Raw genomic sequence first — 19,390 nt, 5'->3', positions numbered from 1 at the left:
TCTCTCTCTCTCTCTCTCTCTCTCTCTCTCTCTCTCTCTCTCTCTCTCTCTATCTATTCATATATCTATTTAGCAGTGTGCAATATCTATCTATCTATCTATCTATCTATCTATCTATCTATCTATCTATCTATCTATCTAGCTAGCTAGCAATCAATCTAGCTAGCTATGCATCCGTGTGCGATAAGAAAAGAGACGGGTTAGATGCAATTTATGAAGGGGGGGCCGGAGTGGGTGGCTTCCATGGTCACTAGAGAGACTAACTTCCTTCCATCTCTTTGCCTTGATAGCGGCAGAAAACATTTCAGAGGATCAAAGTGCTGAGCACCCCCCAGGCCTTGGCATCCACCGTCTTCCCCTCTGCCCGATTCAGTCATGCAGTTGCTTCACCTCCAGGGATTTTGACTTGACTCGAGTCTCCCAAACACAACACCTGCTCCGGAACGCCGTCGGGCGCCCAGATTAGGTTAGCGAAGTCTCCCCCCCCCCAAGCTCTTCTGTCCTGAGCGGCCGTATCAACGCAAACCACAGCAGCAACCCTCTATCGCCTCATGCCCACAACCCTCCTTTAGGTGATCTTTGACAGAAATAATTGAGACCGGGAGTTGCTAGGAGGTTAATGAAGAGCTCCCAACACACAGTTGACCTTTCCCCAGCCTGTGCGCACATCATCGCAGCAGCACAATTTTTTTTCGGGGGGGGGCTAAATGAAAGCCTTTAAATAATTTATCTAACTATAGGCCCTTCATTAAAGATTGGCCGTGACATTTCTCCTCTCCCGCCTCGCTTCTCATGCTTGCCGCCTGAAATCCAGTCACTGTCGATTTTTTTTTCTCCCCATCGTGTCTGATGCGCTCTCTCTCTTTCTCTCGCCCTGTGTGTCTGACATTAGCCGCATTAAAGATTGAAATCTTCTCGACAGGCAGGCGTCCAGACAGGAGCTGTGATTTTGTGAAATTGAGCTTATTCCTGGCTTTGAACATGTCACACATGAACTGACAGTCAGTTGGGCGTCAGTTAACATAAAAACGGATTAATCGGACATTTTGATGCTAAAGCGAACATTGACGATTAATGTTTTGGGTGTCAGGTCGGATGTTGTGATGTTACGACAAAAACTAACAAACAAAACAAAAACTAAACTTTTACTTGACATACTGTCAATCGTAATATTCTGGGATACAGTGTTCCCCCACTATATCGTCGTTCATCACTGGGGGAAAAAAATTTAAACTGAACAAAATGGGACTCTGGCCATTATTTTGATGCCCTTCACGAATGAAAATGCAAAATCTTGTGCACTGTGACGTATTGAAGTTCACACATTGATCCCTGCTCAAGAAGAAGAGGAAGACACTGGCCCGATTAGCGTCGTAAATTTTTGTGACTCATGCGCCTTTGAATCATCCGAAAATTATGGTAAGATTTCAGGTTAACAAAAAATGATGCACTGTAATCACGAGCAGAAAACGTCTTACTGTAATGTCCTCACATGTGGTGAAGTACACCATTGTCAATGCACTTATCAGCTGTTTATTGACCCTAAAAGAACAGTAAAAAAAAACAATCACAATGGCCACACTTAAACAGGAGCTGATATCAGCCACAGCTCACGCCCAGACACTAACATGCAGATTCGCCAATGTCATGCGTCACCGAACACACACAGACCCGACAATATGTACAGTGGGGTTGGGTGCTCGAAAATAAAATCAACCCCCTCCCACAAGCCCGCCCACAATAAAAAGATTTACGATTTTATTCGATTTTTTTTTTCTCCCCCACTCGATAAAAACAGCTGCTGCAGATAAATCACTGTTGAAACAGGTGACTCTGTGATTTGCCTTCCACCAGGCTCCTTTGTCATGTGTAAAACAATGTGAAAACATTCCGCTCATGTCTATTTTCTTAGCGGACGTTTTTCCATTGTGTGCTCCACGCTTGGTTTCAGCACTCTTTTTTTTTTTTTTCTCACGTGTGTGTGTGTGTGTGTGTGTGTGGGTGTGTGTGCGTGTGTGTGTGTTACTCATTGTCTGACGCTGCTAACCCAGACCAATTCAAAATGACTGACAAAATGAAGTCTCCTGAGGAAACAAGCTCCTCTGCTTGCCGCCATATGCCGTCAGTGTAGACGAAGCAGGTCAGCAGGCTGCGGGAAGCTGCAATGGAGAAAACTATTTTTTATTTTATTTTTATTTTATGAAAAAAAAAATCTATGTGACTGCCCCCCCCCCAAAAAAAAAAAAAGAAATGAAGGATCAATTTGATAAATGGCTCAGCCCTAGTGGATGGTGCTTTCTCTCAAATTTATGTAATTTTAATCCAAGTTTTGCAAAGAAATTACACATCCCATTCGGCATGTCGCCCAGCCGCATGCCACAAAAGATGAAACGAACCCGGCCACATTCATTTAGCACAGTCACCAGGAATGCCGTTCTACAATGGGGGTTGATAAAAATGGGAGATGACAGCTGTTCAAGTTCCAAATTGATATTACAACAATATCAGAGATGTCGGTACGTCGGGATGAGGGGTTAGCACATTAGCCACGCAACTCTTCTAGTATGGCGGTTTGTAGCCATTCTACGGGCTTCCTCCCACATTCCAAAAACGTGCATCCTGCATTGGTTCCCTTTAAGATTCAGAATTTTCCACAGTTGTGAGTGTGCATGGTCATTCATCTCTCCAGTACCCTGCAATTGACTGACAAAGCAGTCCAGGGTCCAAAGTCAGCTGGCATGCGCTCCAACCCACCCAGGATGGCCGAGTAGTAGCAGCCAGAATCAAGTGAAAGGCGCCTGAGGTGTTTGTAAATCACAATTGGCAACTTGAAAGGCTGCCGTGGAGCTGCAGGCTCTGTATGGGCCGTACGTTGTGCTTGTATGGATGTTTGCATAAACCTTAATGGAAACAAATTTTCCTTTAGGGCCTCCAAGCATTTAAGTCAACGTGTGCTCCTCCAAAGTCCTGCATCTGAAAAAGCTCATTAACAACAGCGAGTATCTTAGTTGCATTTGGAAAGTCAATCGCGGAAACAATTAAGCTGCTTTACGAACTATTGTGAGCTTATCAATGAACAAATCGAATTCGCTCCGGAGTTGATATGCAAATATCTCTTCAAATATCTCTTCCATAAAGACACATGACCTAATTATCTTTCTACCGTGAGCGTTGCTACGGAAGAAATAAACCACTGACTTCGGTGCAGTTTTTAACTTTTTAAAAAGGCGACAACTTGGTGTCATGTGATAGAATTAGCCTTTCGTGATATGTGTCGTTATTCAAAGAAATTGGTTGATTTCTAAACCCCCGCCCGACGAGCTCTTCAATTGAAGTCCTCTCAAGATTTCTCAGGATATTTACCAGCAGTTTATTTTTGTTGCATGAGCAGTTCCATGTTTTAACGCGCATTCCTCCTGTTTGGATTATTGCATCACCACGCTTGCTTGGATATTTTTATTGGCTGCATCAGCTTTCCTGTGGATGGTCGGCTTTAGTTTTGGATCTCGATCTTCCATTGGGAACTTTACCCTGACAAACCGAACTGAACTGCCTTATTTGCTTACTCGTTTGTTTACTTCTTTCCCTTTCCTCCCTCCAGCAACTTGCTCATTCATCACCCTGACATCCTTACACATCACTTCTGTTTCCTTCTTTGTCACTCACATGAATAATTTTCTTTCCCCTCCTAACTGTCTGATACAAAGTGGGTTAATCCTATTTGTACGTGTTTGCTCTTGAAGGCGGCTCGGTAAAGTGCTCCGGCGTGTGCCGCATTCGGGAGCGTCTGCGTTATGTCTGCTAGCGCGCATGGCTAATTTCCAGCTCGCTAAGGGTCCTGAAGGACGAAGCTGCTTTTTGACCTGATTAGCTCATTTAGAATTCCACGCTAATTATGACGGGACGTCTTTTGGGCCTTCGCCACATAAAAAGGAACAGGTCTTGGGTGCATGGGCCCACCAGAGATCAAAGGGGATTTGGGGGTGGGGTTCAAATGAAAGAGAAAGCAAACCACGTCAAGGAAAGTTAAAAACAAACAAAGTGGAACAATTGTGGAGGAAGCAGTAAAACAAGACAGAATTTCAACAATATTTAACTCAAAGCTGTTCACAAAATCCGTTATAATCACTTTAAGATCGCCGAAAACTAGCTTAAGCAGGGTACCCTCGTGCTGTTCATGGTGTCAAATATGAGGACTCCCCCAACTTTTGATCAAAGCGAGCCCAATTGCCAGATGTCTAATTGATTATCAGCAATTATAGCAATTATTCTTAGTCGCTCCTGAATGGTTGATTTTGCCGGTGTTGTGCTGGTAGCTCCAAGGCCCTCTAGCTGCTAGCCGCTAGCAGCTCGGGAGCTAGCTGCGATTCTATGACAACAGTGTCGAGATCCAAGAAGGTGTAAATTCTTGGCTGACAAGCTTTAAACGAATGTCAACTAGAAACCATGTTACGGTTGAAAGTAAGTTGTCAGGAATATAGAAAAAGAGTAGACATCTTCACGATAGCGTAATGCGCCTACCGTTGTTGTGATTTCTGTCTTATTCCACCATGCAGACTTGATAAAACAAGTTTGTTTATTCAGAATCTCTATGATGGCGTTTTACAACGTTTGTATACAGTACAGATATTTTTCTTTTATAAAAAATGCTGGAATGGGGCAATGCCATTTCAATTCATTTCATTGGAGAAATGGATTTGGTATGCGAGTAAATTCCATTTCGAGCTGTGTTACGAAAGAACGTAAAACTTGAAAGTCAAGGTGTCACTGTCCTTGGCGGAGGCAATTCGTCGTCGTTGCTGACTTGTGAGGCTCAAATGAAGGTCCTGATGTATCACAATCTCCTTTGCAACCAATCCTTCAGCCACACGCGTGCACGCACATGCACACGCCTTCATTTGTTTGCATCCTGGCTCGGATTAAATGAGAAAGCGGCCCAAGAAATTTTTGACCTGGTTTCGACGCCTTTTTTTTTAATTTCTTGTACTTGTCGCATTGCACGGTGGGTCCTGGACTTTGTGCTGAGTGGTGACCCCACCCCCGCACCTCTGTTATTCTCCACCATTTGGTGTTTCCTCCCTCCCTGCCTTCCTCCCCGGCGATGTGAGCATGGCACTTTGCTCTGTGTCAACATGAAGCATCCCCTCTAATCCCAGTGAATACTCTCACTCTCGACTCTACTCTGCTTCATTCCAACGGCCGTCGCGTTAGCTTCCCGAAGGTACCCTTGAGCAAAGCATTAAGCCACAGTCACTCACCAGCATGAGAATCAATGGGCTCTTTGTGGTTTAATGCATGCATCAGGATGGCCAGAAAAATAATGCAATAGAATAATGTATGACCTCCAAAATAATCACATTTACGGGAAAAAAAGTGTTTTCAAACATCCCGTGGGAAAAATGTGTGACTGGTCTGTGAAGTGTGTGCTGCCCTGGCACACACTCAAACATTAGGACCCGATTGGCGGCAACCGTCTTGGGCATCATTTAGTGTCTGGACAGGCAGAGCCTCCCAGAAGCTTTGCACCATTGTGGACATCGATCATTATGCCACACGTATGCTCATGCCCACTTTGTACTCGTGCATTCCTTGTGTACAATTCTGGAATTGCGCAGCCATGCAGTGTACTGTCATGCCCCTGCGAATTCTTAACGAGCTTTTTGTATGTGATGTTTGCTTGGAAGCTTTGTGTACGTTTGTGTGTGTCGTGACACTTAATTGGATTCCGGTCAGCGTTTGTCATTTTTCACTCCACTCCCGGCCGCCACATTTGCTTCCTCCTTCTCCTTCTCATCCCTCCCTGGTTGTTTGAAAAACAGCAGAGGAATCGATTGGCGGGTGCAGCATCTCATCTGCCTGCCTTCCTTCACTGATTGGCCTCTGGAGTGTTTGACTGCGTACAGTATGCCCACAGACTTTAGGGTGAGGTAGTCACCAGAAATACACATACAGTCGTGTCTCAAGTCATCTTTCCTCATTGAAATGAATGGAGATGCCATTAATTAGTTCCAGCCTCCCCCTGTTAAAAATAAACATTTCCTGGTGAGAGGCTGAAATGAGAGGATTTGTACAATTCGAAGTTAAACAATGACTGCAAACGATTAATGATGATCAATTAGGTGTTGATTAAAAAAATGGGACATCTCCACTTGAAATTGAACAGTATTTTACAGTTGTGACGCGGCAGAACTGCTTAGCTGCCACATCAGTTGCAATCAAACAGTTGGGTTTTATGTGTGTGTATACAAAACACTAATTTCTATGGTATTTGTCCGACGCCAGCCATCTGGACTGTGAAGGGGGAAAAAAAATCTAATTTATATGACAACAAATAGAACCTGTAATATGATTGGACAAAAAAATAAATGAATCAAAAATTACTGTAAAGTACAGATCGAGAATACTTTGACTGCATCTTAATAAAAACACAGCTGTTCAAGCAACTTCAAATATTATATGAATCAAAATATACGGTATTTTTAAATACTTTTACCTGCCTTGATTCTTTGAAATTGCCTGATGCAGCACAGCCTCTCATTTAATGCATGAAACTTTGGTCATGTCTTAATATTTCATTTTTGAGATAGAACAAACCCATTATTTACTGCTTGCTTTTAGGCGCTTTTTTTTTTTTTTAAAGCTATTGACATTCTAATCTGGTTCGTGCACATGCATCTTATCACGGCACCGCAGAAACTGTAAGGCATCATTAAGATTGAAAAGCGTGAAAGCGACATGAAAAAAAAAAGAAAAAGATTAAAATGAAGTCAAGATAAGGCGAATTCTGAACAAACCTTCAATTTGGGAATAAAATAAGCAGAACATCTCAAAGCGTGCATCTCTCCAACAAAGAAAGTGTCTTTGATGTGCGAGATAGTGACGAAAAGAGGGTTTTTTTTTTTTTTTTTTTTTTTTTTTTGTGAGGGGGTTGCTTTTATTCTCATGCAAGCGAGTGGTGATTAGTTTGATTGCAGCAGCACAACTTGCAGTCGACAAGCATAGCAGGCTGTCATTCGGGGATAAGCGATTGTTGCGGAAAGCGCCCCCCCCCTGCCCCCCATTGCAGTGCTCAAGGTTTCAACCCCAATTATATGAAGAAAAAAAAATACACACACACACACACACACACACACACACACACACACACACACACACACACACACACACACACACACACACACACAGTAGTCAAGTTGCTAATGAAATGACCACATCAGGGATTGTCGGGCGGTGAGGTGAGTGTTGTAACTCAGCAACAGAAGACGTTGCTGTGATCGGAGTTGATTTTTTTTTTTTTTTAACCACCTGGCTCATGCATTTCATTGTAAATTATAAAATAGCTCATGATGGATTTTGTAAAGGGCAGCCCGGTGGTCCAGTGGTTAGGCAACCTGTCCCTTGGTGTGAGTGTGAGCGCGGTTGGTTGTTCGTCTCTGGGTACCCTGCGATTGGCTGGCAACCGGTTCAGGGTGTCCCCCGCCTACTGCCCGAAGACGGCTGGGATAGGCTCCAGCACCCCCCGCGACCCTTCTGAGGATAAAGCGGATCAGAAAATGGATGGATGGATGGATGGATGGATTTTGTCAAGTCGCAAAAAGCTCAATGGAAATTAGGCTGTGCCAGTTGTTCATTGGCATTTTTCATTTTCTGGTGACTTGTACTTATTTGCACAGGGCCATAAAAATGCCATCAATACAAATCAGTCATTTGTAGAAAGAAAATGTGGTCAAAGGGAACAGAAACAAAACGGAGGCCTGATGTTTGCGTGCATGTATGTGTACATGCGCCCGCGTGTGTGTTTGCGTGCTCGTGCGAGGCAACCGAGCGGAACCAAAGAGTTGAATGGTACACACCTGACAAGGTGTTGACGTCCTCGATGTCATCCGGCAACAGCAGAGACTCTCAAACTGACAGGCGTGGAGAAAAATGAAAGACACTTTTTTTTCTTTTTTTTTTTTTTTTTGCCTCACTTATACCTTCTCATTTTAATTACGTGAGCTTCAGTCACTGTCGCACAAGAATCCACTCATAAAAGAGAGAGAGGGAGAATGGTCCCGAAAGCAGCAAGAATAGTCAGCAGCGTTGTACAGTATGTAACAATGCAGTAATTAGTTAACGAGTACTCTTCAGCGTATGTAGACAGTCTGACAACAAGAGTCACGGGATGAATGTATTGATTTGTTTTGTTATTTGCAAATCTATATTACATTGACCTAATCAGTCGATCAGCACTTCATTAACCTTGGCGACAAGTTGATTTTGTCGTGTTTGCAAACACACACACACACACACACACACACACGCATTTTAATCCTGGACATTACATTCCTAATAACGTGCAATCACTGTTGTTTACACTACAGCCTTGCAGCAATCGAATCCAATCAGCGCGTCTGATTTACCTGTGGTCAAGAGCTCGCCTAATCATTTGTCATAAACGTCGCCCTGGGCCTCGGAGAATGATGCGTAAAAAACTCTGTCTCAAACTTTTCACAACAAGAAGTACTCAGCTCTCCAAAGGCCATCGGAATGACCAACGTTGAAGGACAAGAGCATAGTAGGTCTCCGTTCTCATTAAAAAAACAACAACTTTTTTTAGTGTGATAAAAATGGATGTCCGTAGAAATTGCATGTGAATGTTGGATGCCAAAATATGTGCTTTGTCTTTATTGGGTTTTTCACCCCGGACATGTAAAAGCCAATGCAGTTATCGCGCCTCTTCTGGTCGTCATGGTAACGTAAGCCCATTGCCCCGTAGCAGTATGTATAATCATCCAAGTTATCTTCCAACAATCTTAAAAGTAAATGACAAATGATTTGAGTCAGAAAAAAAAAAAAACGCAGGGAGTCCATGTGGAGAAGACTCTTAAATTCCATGAACAACCCAGGCTAAAATTAACGTCTCCCAAAGCTCGTCTCTCAGCCAAAATCAACCCCTTCTACATTTACTTTCTTGACCTCAATTCCTATTTGAAGAAGGATTTGGCAGCATCTTTGAAAGAGCACAAAAACAACTCAAAAGAGAGTGTTTTGCGTGAATGACCGTCTTGTCAGCCGATCCCGTAACGTCCGACTTTGACTTTGTTCAGCTGCCCGAGCCGCATGCCATTGTGTGCCAATGGATGCGAGGGTGCTGCGCGTTCATTCACACGGCAAAGCAAATGTCCTGGGCGTCATGTGCGGCCGCCGTGTGAACTTTTCAAAAGAAGCGTGCGCCGAGACTGATGGCCCGCTGTAAATGTCACGGGGATGCTATCGTCTCACGCCTCCGCCCGCCACTCACGCTCATTCCGTCTTTATCCATCTGTTTTTGTCAGACGAAATGATGTTGACTCTTCCGACCATGGCCTTCTCTTATTGACTTTGCCTGCAGTTTAAAAAAAAAAAAAGCTCTCTTAGCCCATCCTTTCTCCGCGTTGCTCAAATGCTAATTATGTGTTTTATTTGGTTTTGATTCAATTTATCTTTGTTGTGTTGTTCTTTTATTTCATTAAACAACAACAGCAACAACAACAAAAAAAAAAACACATTTTTAATTTCCTGGCGAATTCTCTGGGGAGAGTTCCTTCATTTCATTTGTACGGAAATTAATTTGTCAAAGTGGGAAACAGGATACTTACGAATCTGTTTAGCCAGCGTTTTGCTGCCACTCATTTCTTACCATGTGATATTGAAGTAGAAAGTGAAGACACAGGACATTGCAACCACGCAATGAGGATTGTGTTGACTTCCCTAACTACATTTATTAATATGAAATTAAATACAGTATGCCACGACGCGAGGAATAAAGTATTGACCAATACAGAAGTATTGTAATCGTAATTTTATTCGGGGGTGTCCGCGGCTGCAAAGAAGACGATTTTGAATTCGTTGACGGTACATTGGAACCTCAATTTAATGAAGTAATTGGGGTCGGTGGTCGTCCATTCGAGCCGATTGTCCATTACATCCAATGACTTGTTTTGTGTCCTAAACCCACCCAATACAGAGCAAAATTATTGTCAAGAAATATTTTTAAAAAGCTTCAAACTGAAAAATTTGAACATTGATCCAAACGTACCTTTTTGTTGGTTGGAGCTGGTCACCTTAATTAGCGCTTGGTTTTTTTTTTTTCACTTCAGTTGTGATTAGATGTCATAGATAAGAGCTTTAGAAAAAACATCGATGCACTGTCCTAAAAATAGCATGTTGGAAAGAGTGTACACGATTAGTTCCTTTGTGTTAAAAAATAAAAAAAACGGAGCTATGAACAAGACATGCTCCCTTGAGCTACATGCTTAATGTTGATGCTAAGCTAAAGTTCATGAATCCTTGCTAGCATAACCCACCACGTACAGCCGTGCATTTCCTTTGATATAACATCGCGACTACCAACATAGTCCATACATTGATGTGTGTTTTAGCCTGCTCTAGTCTACTCTGAGTCTGTTTATTTATGAGAGAGTAGCGCAAGCCGCAAACCAGTCCGTCCGATGATGACAACATAGTGCTGTTGGCTGCCCTGTGGTGAAGTGCACTCATTGTGCTGAATTTTAGAAGTCACAGACTTCAACAGATACTCTTTAAAGCTGAATCCAGGATCCGTTGTTTAGAATCTGTTCAACTGAGGTTCATCTGTATTTTTTTTTTCTATGTTTTGGAAACTTAGCAAATTCAACAAATTCAGTTCACATCATGGAAACCCATTCATACATTTTTCTTATTTTTCAATTGGAAATAAGAAAATATTTTTCCAGGAGTGCCTTCAATTTCCTCGTTTCCTGTGACATTTTTTTTTTTTTTTTTTAGTGAACACGATGACAATTGGCACCAATGCAAGGAAGCAGAAATTGTTATTCAGCCTTTGTGCAAACTGCAATTTACTCTAATATCGACCCACACATCAATCAGACTGTGCGGATACTCTCTCACTTCTGAATTTTCATCCTGTTTACCATGTAAAATACACAGAGTAAATATTGACACCCCCCACCCCCTTCCTCAAAGTCCAAAGTAATTCCAAAAAGTGTCTGGCAGAGAGAGGATGAAGCGCTGTGCAACGCGTGTGTCCCGGCCCTCGCGGCCATCTCTCTTTGCAAACTCCAGCAGGCTCTCCGCTTGTTGTCGTGTGTTTGGCTGAGATATGGACGCTCGCCGCCCGCCCCGCACGTTTCTTCTCTGTAGTCCGCCCACTCCTCTTAGACGTTGAACAAATTGATTTCGGCCGTTGATTATCTCGCAGGCGCGTTTCGTGACTTACGACTGACTGGCTCCCGTCCACTTGCTTCTGCAGTGGTACCTTGGCTTACAAGTACGCCAGCTCCCCAGTTTATGAGCTTTTTCCACTTAACGAGCCTTCGCTTGGTTGATTGGTTGAGCTTCAGATGCTGTATTCAAAAATTATAGTGACGCATAATTGAAAGGGGCAAAGAGTCAAACTCAGTTTTAAGTTTGAAATTAGTGAATAGCTCATCGCATTTTTGGGTGGAATCTCGTTTTCCTCTCGACCGATTTCAGAAAACTTTCAATTCTTTCAATAATCCGTTGCGCTGAAATAATTTACGGAGTGGCGAAATCTCCGGCTATCAAGACAACACTGTCTTCATATGCCCGCGTCGGTCAGAGAGTACAAAATTAAGATGGTTGGTGGATCAGACTAGCTGATTAGCCTCGCTAGCTTCAGCTATTTTGATCGCTCCTAAAATAACGAGGAAAGCAGCGGGATCGGATTAATCAGGAAATTTGACTTCATATAGGAGTAAAGGGAGTTACAAGTTTGTTAACGGAATAATTTAGATTCGTAAGTCAAGGTACCGCCGTATTTAATTGGAGATGTGACTCTGTTCCATCGGCCATCATCAGGCCCGAAACACGGCGGGAGGCGTCACACGGCGAGTCCCGCGGGCCGTGTCGTTGAAGGCTGAGGATCTGATGCATTACCTGTCTCCATTGGTGATACCTGACACATTAGCTGAGAGGCAGAGATCGAGACCTGAGACATGGGGAGCAAGATTCATTTTCGGCTGCTAATTTCTCAGCTGTAGTCTGGACATGTTGCTCTTTTCAACTTTTTGTCTCTGGCGGAGAAGCAGCTGATAGAACGACATCCAAGTCGGGCCTTCACATCCTCGGGCGTTTCTATTCTGCGCTCGAGCAGGAACAATTCTCAAATGATTTTGGTTTTTGGCACGATTGTTGCGGGAGGTTGGTTTTTGTTGTTTTTGCCAAGGTGTGTGTTTCTTGTGTGCATTTTTTTGTTGTTGTTTAGCTAGCCAGCGGCAGTTGCGTACATTGAAACCTGCGGTGGTCATCGCAGGCCACATTGGAGGCAGGTTGCTTTACTCTTGGGCTGTCCCCCGCATCTGATATTTGTACGTTTTTAACATTAGTTCAAAGTGTTGAAAATGAGCTTGAGAACAAATATTATGAACGCTTAAACTCTGTCTGGGGAGTTTTCTGCACCTCTGCTTCTTCTTGCGTTCAGCGTAATTCGTTGAAATTTTGGATGTTTTTTTTTTTGTTTTGTTTTTTTTGTAGACAATCGTGAAAGAAAATAGCTTAAATAAATTTGAGTAAGCCTGTTGCATAAGTCACAACTGTCAAGCAAGTCCCGAGCAAGTGATAAAATGACACGGAATTTCGGTCTTGTCCTGGTGTTCCATTTGGTGGCTCGAGCAGCAACAGTTATGTGGCTTTTGAGGGATTATGATCCTTTTTTTTTTTTTACCCTAACCTTGATGATTTTGTAGCCCATTATCTCCATTTAGCATATTCCATCCAAGATAAGTGAAGTCAAAGGCCGTGCCGTGTCGCTTGAAATGGTCATTAGCATAACCACCAGCTCACCATTTAGACTCCTTCCTGTCGAAACATCTGGCGCATAACTTTCCATAAATATGACACTTTCTTTCTGCGAGTGTAATTATACCGCTTCTCTTAAATCAAAATGATTTTCAACAGGCGCTGAAAGCCACGGAAGCGTAAAATCCGTGTGTACAGTACAGTACACGGGTAATGAATATTCAAGCAGGATTGGACGGCAACCAATAAAGCATTCATCATGAGATGAGGTGGAGCTGCGGCAGTGCTTTTTTATTTATTTATGTATTTATTTATTCTTATATTGATATAAATGATGTTCCGATCAAATGACTCATCAACCTCTCTGCTTAGACTCTTCTCATTTAGAGATAATTATGCATTAAAAAGATGAGAACCTTCATCCATCCATCCATCTATTCATCCATCCATCCACCCATTTTCTGATCCGCTTTACCCTCACAAGGGTCGCGGGGGGTGCTGGAGCCGATCCCAGGGCAGTAGGCGGGGGACACCCTGAATCTGTTGGATGATGGCTAGCTTGGGAATTTCTCCATTGTGAGATAAATAAAGGTTTTCTGATCTTATCTTATCTTTTCCTTGAAATCGGCCGGATGTTGCTCCGCCACAGTCATCCTTGCCCGGATGGATAGATGGCACCTTTTCATAAAACAAAAGCACCCCTCATCGAAGTCACACAACAGCCTGCGTGGGTTTTCTCCGGGTACTCCGGTTTCCTCCCACATTCCAAAAACATGCATGGTCCCCCGCCTACTGTCCGAAGACGGCTGGGATAGGCTCCAGCACCCCCCGCGACCATTTGTTAGGATAAGCGGATCGGAAAATTTAATGTTTGGATGGATGGATGGATGACAGCACCGACAATTTAATTTATTCTTCATGGCCGATGAATAAAATTTGGAAATCAGCCCAGATTCCAATGATTTCATTGCGATTCCGAAATGCCGAATTATTTAAACGATGACAACTACAATTCCCTCTGCTCTTACTATTTTTCCCCTCTCTTGGAAAAACTCCAACTCCGGGCTCTCTGACAAATTTCCTTCTATCTCCAACGCGCTCGTTCCCCAGACGAAACACTTTGTTCAGGTTTAAACTGCACACTTTTAACGAGGTGAAGTTTTTCATGTAACGCGGGGTGGGATTCAGTTGACGATCATTTGTGTGAGGTCGCCAAAGTGTCATCACACTCCATTTGCAGCAAGAAGGATCGTCGGCGGCGAGGGAAGAGCGACGGCCCTAAATGAGGCGTGTTGAAGAATAGACAACGCGACACCAACGATTAAGTCACCGTTCCGTCGTCCTCCGGCCGGGATGATTTTTGTTACTTTATCCATCTTGTACAGAAACGTGGCCTCGCGCACCCCGGCGTAGACATAAAACATAGATCAAGAGGAAAGTTTCCATGAGGAGAGGAAGAAAACGAGTGCGCTATCGCTCTCTCAAGTCCAGGGTTGATTGCACTGAAAGCATAGGAAAGTGAGGGGGAGGGATAGCTTTGGAGAGTTCAATAATACATCTGATGTCTCTCTTCTTGGGCGCAACACACACACCTTACGTAATCTTGAAAGCTCTTTAAATACCGTATTTTCGCACTAGAAGGCGCACTGGACTATGAGGCGCACCGTCAATGAATGGCCTATTTTGTCATTTGTTTGTACTCCGCAGGTACTTCAGTTTCCTCCGTTTACTCTGGTTTTCTCCATTTCTTTTGATTTTGTTTGTTTTATCGCAGCAAATCGGTTTTCTTCGGGTATTCTGGTTTCCCCGGGGTTTTCCCCTTTGGTTTCTGTTTTGCTCCCTGCACCTCCTGTAGATCAACTTTCTCCACGTTCTCCAGTTTTCTCCATTTCCTCTAATTTTCTTCATGTCGTTTTCTCCAAGGTACTCCGGTTTTCTGCGTGGACTCGGATTTGATCCATACATTCTAGTTTCCTTCGGGGAGTCTGATTTCTTCGACTCCTCCACGTTTCCTGGCTTCTCTGGTTTTCTCCATGTACCTGGACATCACGTTCTCTGGGTTCCCCGGTTTCATGCATTTCCTCCGATATTTTTAAGGAGGTTTCCTCCCGGATTTTCTGCATGTACCTCCCCTACTCTGGTTTTATCTCTGTACTTTGGTTTCCTTGGAATACTCTGGTTTTATCTGCTTACTCCAATTTTCAGCATGGAGTCTGTTTTTTTTTTTTATTCACTCTTCTGTTGGTGAGTCTGTTCTTCTCCAGAAACTCCAGTTTTCACTGCCGACTCCAATTCTCTCCAGGCACATCCTGGTCTTTCAATGACCAACCCAGCGAATGTCATAATCTACCATAGATGCCAGTCGCTAAAACAATCCTAAAAAATGCTAATACAATGTCAAAACTCTTATGTCGTACTATCTGATTACTAAATGTTATTACGCACTCTGTATATATCCGCTTTGGATCGCAATCATTGAAAAACAAAAGCGAAAGGAATGCTGATTTCCTCGTGAGGCTTTCTTTCAAAGCGCAGATGTGCGCCCACCCATCGGAAATGAAAGTCTCCCCACCCTACCATTCTAACCTCCAAACAGTAAGAAGTGTTTGTTTTTTTTTCCAACGTGTCGGCTCACTGGGGAGATGATTTAGTGTGTGATTTCGTGAGGAGATTCCTCGGTGGATCCCGCTAGGACGGGTCGTAGGAGATTGGGAGGAGAGATGAGTGGAAATGACGAGCGGAGTCATTTGATGGGACAGCGGTCCTGATCATATGACTTTGCTTGCTTCCACCTGCATGCCCTCGACATGGAACCATCCTGAAGATGAAACGTGCTGCGGGTTGTGTGAAGAGTCAGTGTGTAAGCCTCAGGGCAGCAAAGTCAGCGACTGATCTCATTTGGCCACAGATGGAGTCCTAAAACACTTCTGTCGGCTGACAAATACATATTCCCTCCATTAAAGCCTGCTATTTCCCTCTGTCCGTGTTCTGTGCGGTCCTCATACCCGATTGGCGGGGCGGGGGGGGTTAAAGCCAACCTGCAAATTTGTCGCACTCAGCGGCAGTATCAGAGGCGGAATGGCGTCGGTCCCACTTTGTTGGGTTTTATTTGATCATCCCGTTTCACACTGGCCATTGAAGATCGATTCACCTTTGCTGCGTGTTTTTTAAATGGGGCGTGGCCTAATTGAGTCGTGCCTCTCGATTTTCAGCCTTCTGTAGCTGCTTGAGAGTGTTCTCATTTTGTATTCGTATGCCTGTCTGTACTGTTCAATATACCAAAAGTAGGTCATCTATTTCCAGTGGACCCTGGGTTTTCGTTATTTTTCCGTTCGACAAAGTCTGACGAAAATTGAAGCTTCAGAAAACCAATCGGAAATAATGTGAATCCAGTTAATCCGTTCAGACACAAACATGAGCAATAAATACATTTTATCGAGAATAACGCAAATTTCACAGACAGAAAACAGTGTATCATCAATATAATTTACGAATCAATGAGCATTTAACATCATCTTTACCTTAACAGAGAAAATGACACAGAAGAGGAATGAAGGAGCCATTTTTGTACTTTATTCCAACTTCTTTCTTGAATTCAAACATGTTCTTAACAATCTAACTTTCTGTGCTATCGTGTTTTAAAAAAAAAAAAAAAAAAAAAAGGGGGCCAACAGATTGCAAGGTGTATTTGTCTAAGCGAGCTTTTACACCAATTCAAAGCAACAATAACTCTCCCGGTCTGCTCGGCAGCACTCAGGCAATTTGGGGCAACGTCGGCGCCACATCGGCGCGACACGTCTTTTCAAAAGTCAGGTCTTCAATGTGAAAGGACAGCATTATACAATCACAATTTCAACACACTTTCAGTGATGCTTTTATTTTGAAGCCCTGATTTGTGAGAGCCTGTGTTTTGCCCTTTTCATGCCATTTATGAAATAATTTGGATGAAGGTGTAATGTGTGAATTTCACGAGAAACAGTGGCAGACTGAATCACGAGCACATGGTGTTGGAGCAACGGTTCTGGGAAATAATTGGACGAGTCAGGTGGGGTGGGTTTGTACATAAATACAAGGGGATGTTTGAAAATTGGTACGAAATTTCTACCAAAAAAGTACCATATTTTCCGCACTATAAGGCACACCTAAAAGCATTCAATGTTCTCAAAAGCCAACAGTGGTGCCTTATAATCCGATGCGCCTTATATATGGCTCAATATTACGAATTCTTGGTCGCAGTATTTTGAATGTTCTGTAAAGTGCTTGGTTACAGCTCCAGCGGTTGTGAAAGGGCTATATAAATAACTGTATTGTCGTCCTTTAGCGTAGCTCCATCTAGTGGACGCATAATCTAACCGCAGCCACCATTGTAGCCTCTATGCAACTTTATAATGCAGTGCGCCCCATATATGAAAACAGTTTTAAAATGGGCCATTCATTGAAGGTGCGCCTTATACTCCGAAGTTCCTTATAATGCGGAAAATACGGGTATCAAATACCGAACCGTATGCCAACTAGGACATACAAAAACCGAGGCCCTACCATATTGTGATTGTGGGATGCTATATCACTGTGAAAGCGTACACAGACATGACCCCTCTTCGTTGAATGAACGAAAGGCACACAGTTACTGTAGCTCTCTGATGTTGCTTTACCTTGGAACGTCCATGTGGAAAAAAAAAAAAAAGTATTTTGCTTCCCTCTCTGGCTTCACTCTGTATTCATTAGACTCGCCAACCCCCAAATCCCCCCTTTGCTCCCTCGCACACTCCATTTTCTGTGCTTGGAACCATCTCCTCGATGCCATCACTCCATTCAGTGTCTGACCACACACCATTACCCAGCCTCCTTTGCCTCTGATCAATCAAAGTCAACAGGTGCTGGAAATTGTGTCCTCTGGCGAGCCGCGACTGCGCTGCCTGCCATCTGCGTTCATCACCCCGACCCCCTCGCACCTTCTTTTTACGCTGCCTCCAACCTTCCTCCCTCTCTCTCTCTCTCTCTCTCTCTCTCTCTCTCTCTCTCTCTCTCTCTCTCTCTCTCTCTCTCTCTCTCTCTCTCGCCTCATTTTGTCAGCCAAGCAAAACTGTCCGTGTCTCCGGGACCATCCTTCATCTACCCCGAATTCTGTCTCATGACTTCGCTCAGACAAATAGCATCACGGTAGATACCACAACGGTAAATGGGGCCTTTCCATCTAATAGATCATGATTCTCAGAATCCCAAAATATTGAAAGCATCCCTCTTTTCAGTACCCTCTTCGTCGCAATGGTTGTCTCTCCACCAAATTCGGTTCAGTTCACCTTGCGACGTCACTCCAATGAGACTTGCGTGGTGATAACCGCATCAGGTACGTAAACGGTAGCGTGGCAGAAAACATACTAGCGAGGTAGCATGAATTGGACGGTTACGGTTTATGGCCTTGGTCAAACGAGAATCCGCCGTTATCAATCTGTCGCAATTCGGAGAGCAGTATGTCTGGCTCCGCCCACCACCAGCACACCGAACCATGCCACTGCCAACCGGCAGGTGCGTCCCATTAAATTAAATACTCAAACACGAAAGAGGTCATCCGAATGGCCAATTTCAGGTTTGAAAAACTAGTTTTCGAAAATTTCACCTAGCTGGAAAATAATCCTTTTTTTATTCGGACAATTTACAACTAAATTCTTATCGTAACGTGCATCCTTACCTCCATGGTGGAGTTTTTGTCCGTGCATTATGGCAGAAGGTTACAGGAAAATGATTCTCACGTGCCAACACAAAGATGTGATGAAGCTCTGGAGAACTCCACAAACCGAGTCTCCATCACCCAGAGCCTTCTTATGTGAAGTTGTTAAAATAAAAAATAAATACATAAATAAGCACGCAATGATTGCCGCGCATGATTGAACGTATGCGAGCGTCGCTTTGTCAAACGGTGGAATTTTCCTGTTTGACTCCCACCCTAGGCGATGTATTTTGTTGGTGTATGTTCTAAATTTGTCTGTGCTCCTCTCACCAGGTGGTGATTTCAAACCAGCCTAGATTGTTTGCGCTTTCTTGTCGCAGGAAGTGGCAGAAATAGGACACAGTTTGCGTCATACAAAAATAAAAAGAAGCAGTTCAAAGTTATTTGTGTCACTCTGTGTTAATTGCAGTCTCTTTTTTTTTTTCCTAAGTACAACTGGTGGAATTTGGTGGCATGAGAAGATTTTCAAAGTAAGTGTCGGAGTTCATCATTGATACACTTTCTAGCCGTGCTATGGGATACACCGAAACAATCTGATGAGCTCCAATTCAAGAGCTGAATCAAATATAATTTAAGCTACTAAAGCTCACTTTTATATTGACACCGTCAAAGAGGCATTGCCACCCGTGTGCCGACTGCCTCGTGTCCGTCGTCAATCCCTGGCGCACCTTTCACTCGCTTCCTTTCTTTTTGATGCTGCCCACTGTTGTCATCTTCTCTCCTGCGGCGTATAATGAGTCGTGTGTGTGTGCATGTGTGTGTGTGATGCTGGATGGCTGCTGACATTGCTGCTGTGCACGCGCGCGTGTGCGTTTGTGTGTGTGTGTGTGTGTGTGTGTGTGTGTGTGTGTGTGTGTGTGTGTGTGTGTGTGTGTGTGTGTG

At 43.6% G+C, this 19,390-nt stretch overlaps 1 protein-coding gene and 1 long non-coding RNA gene across 2 annotated transcripts in view; one reads left to right on the top strand and one right to left on the bottom strand.

Annotated features, from left to right (window-relative positions):
* The window catches only part of pacrg (PARK2 co-regulated), a gene marked incomplete at its 5' end in the record, with an annotated part of 84,829 nt that overhangs the window by 32,688 nt on the left and 32,751 nt on the right, over positions 1–19,390 (top strand). The window lies entirely within an intron of this gene.
* Positions 9,809–10,730, bottom strand: LOC109517141 (uncharacterized). Its single transcript, XR_002168493.1, has 2 exons — positions 10,061–10,730; positions 9,809–9,969 (listed from the first exon to the last, which is right to left on the bottom strand). It is a non-coding gene; the product is annotated as an uncharacterized LOC109517141 (long non-coding RNA).

The sequence above is a fragment of the Hippocampus comes genome, unplaced genomic scaffold, assembly GCF_001891065.2.
Source record: "Hippocampus comes isolate QL1 unplaced genomic scaffold, H_comes_QL1_v1.1 scaffold610, whole genome shotgun sequence".
Classification (NCBI taxonomy): domain Eukaryota; kingdom Metazoa; phylum Chordata; class Actinopteri; order Syngnathiformes; family Syngnathidae; genus Hippocampus; species Hippocampus comes.
This window is presented reverse-complemented; position numbering and strand designations above follow the sequence as displayed.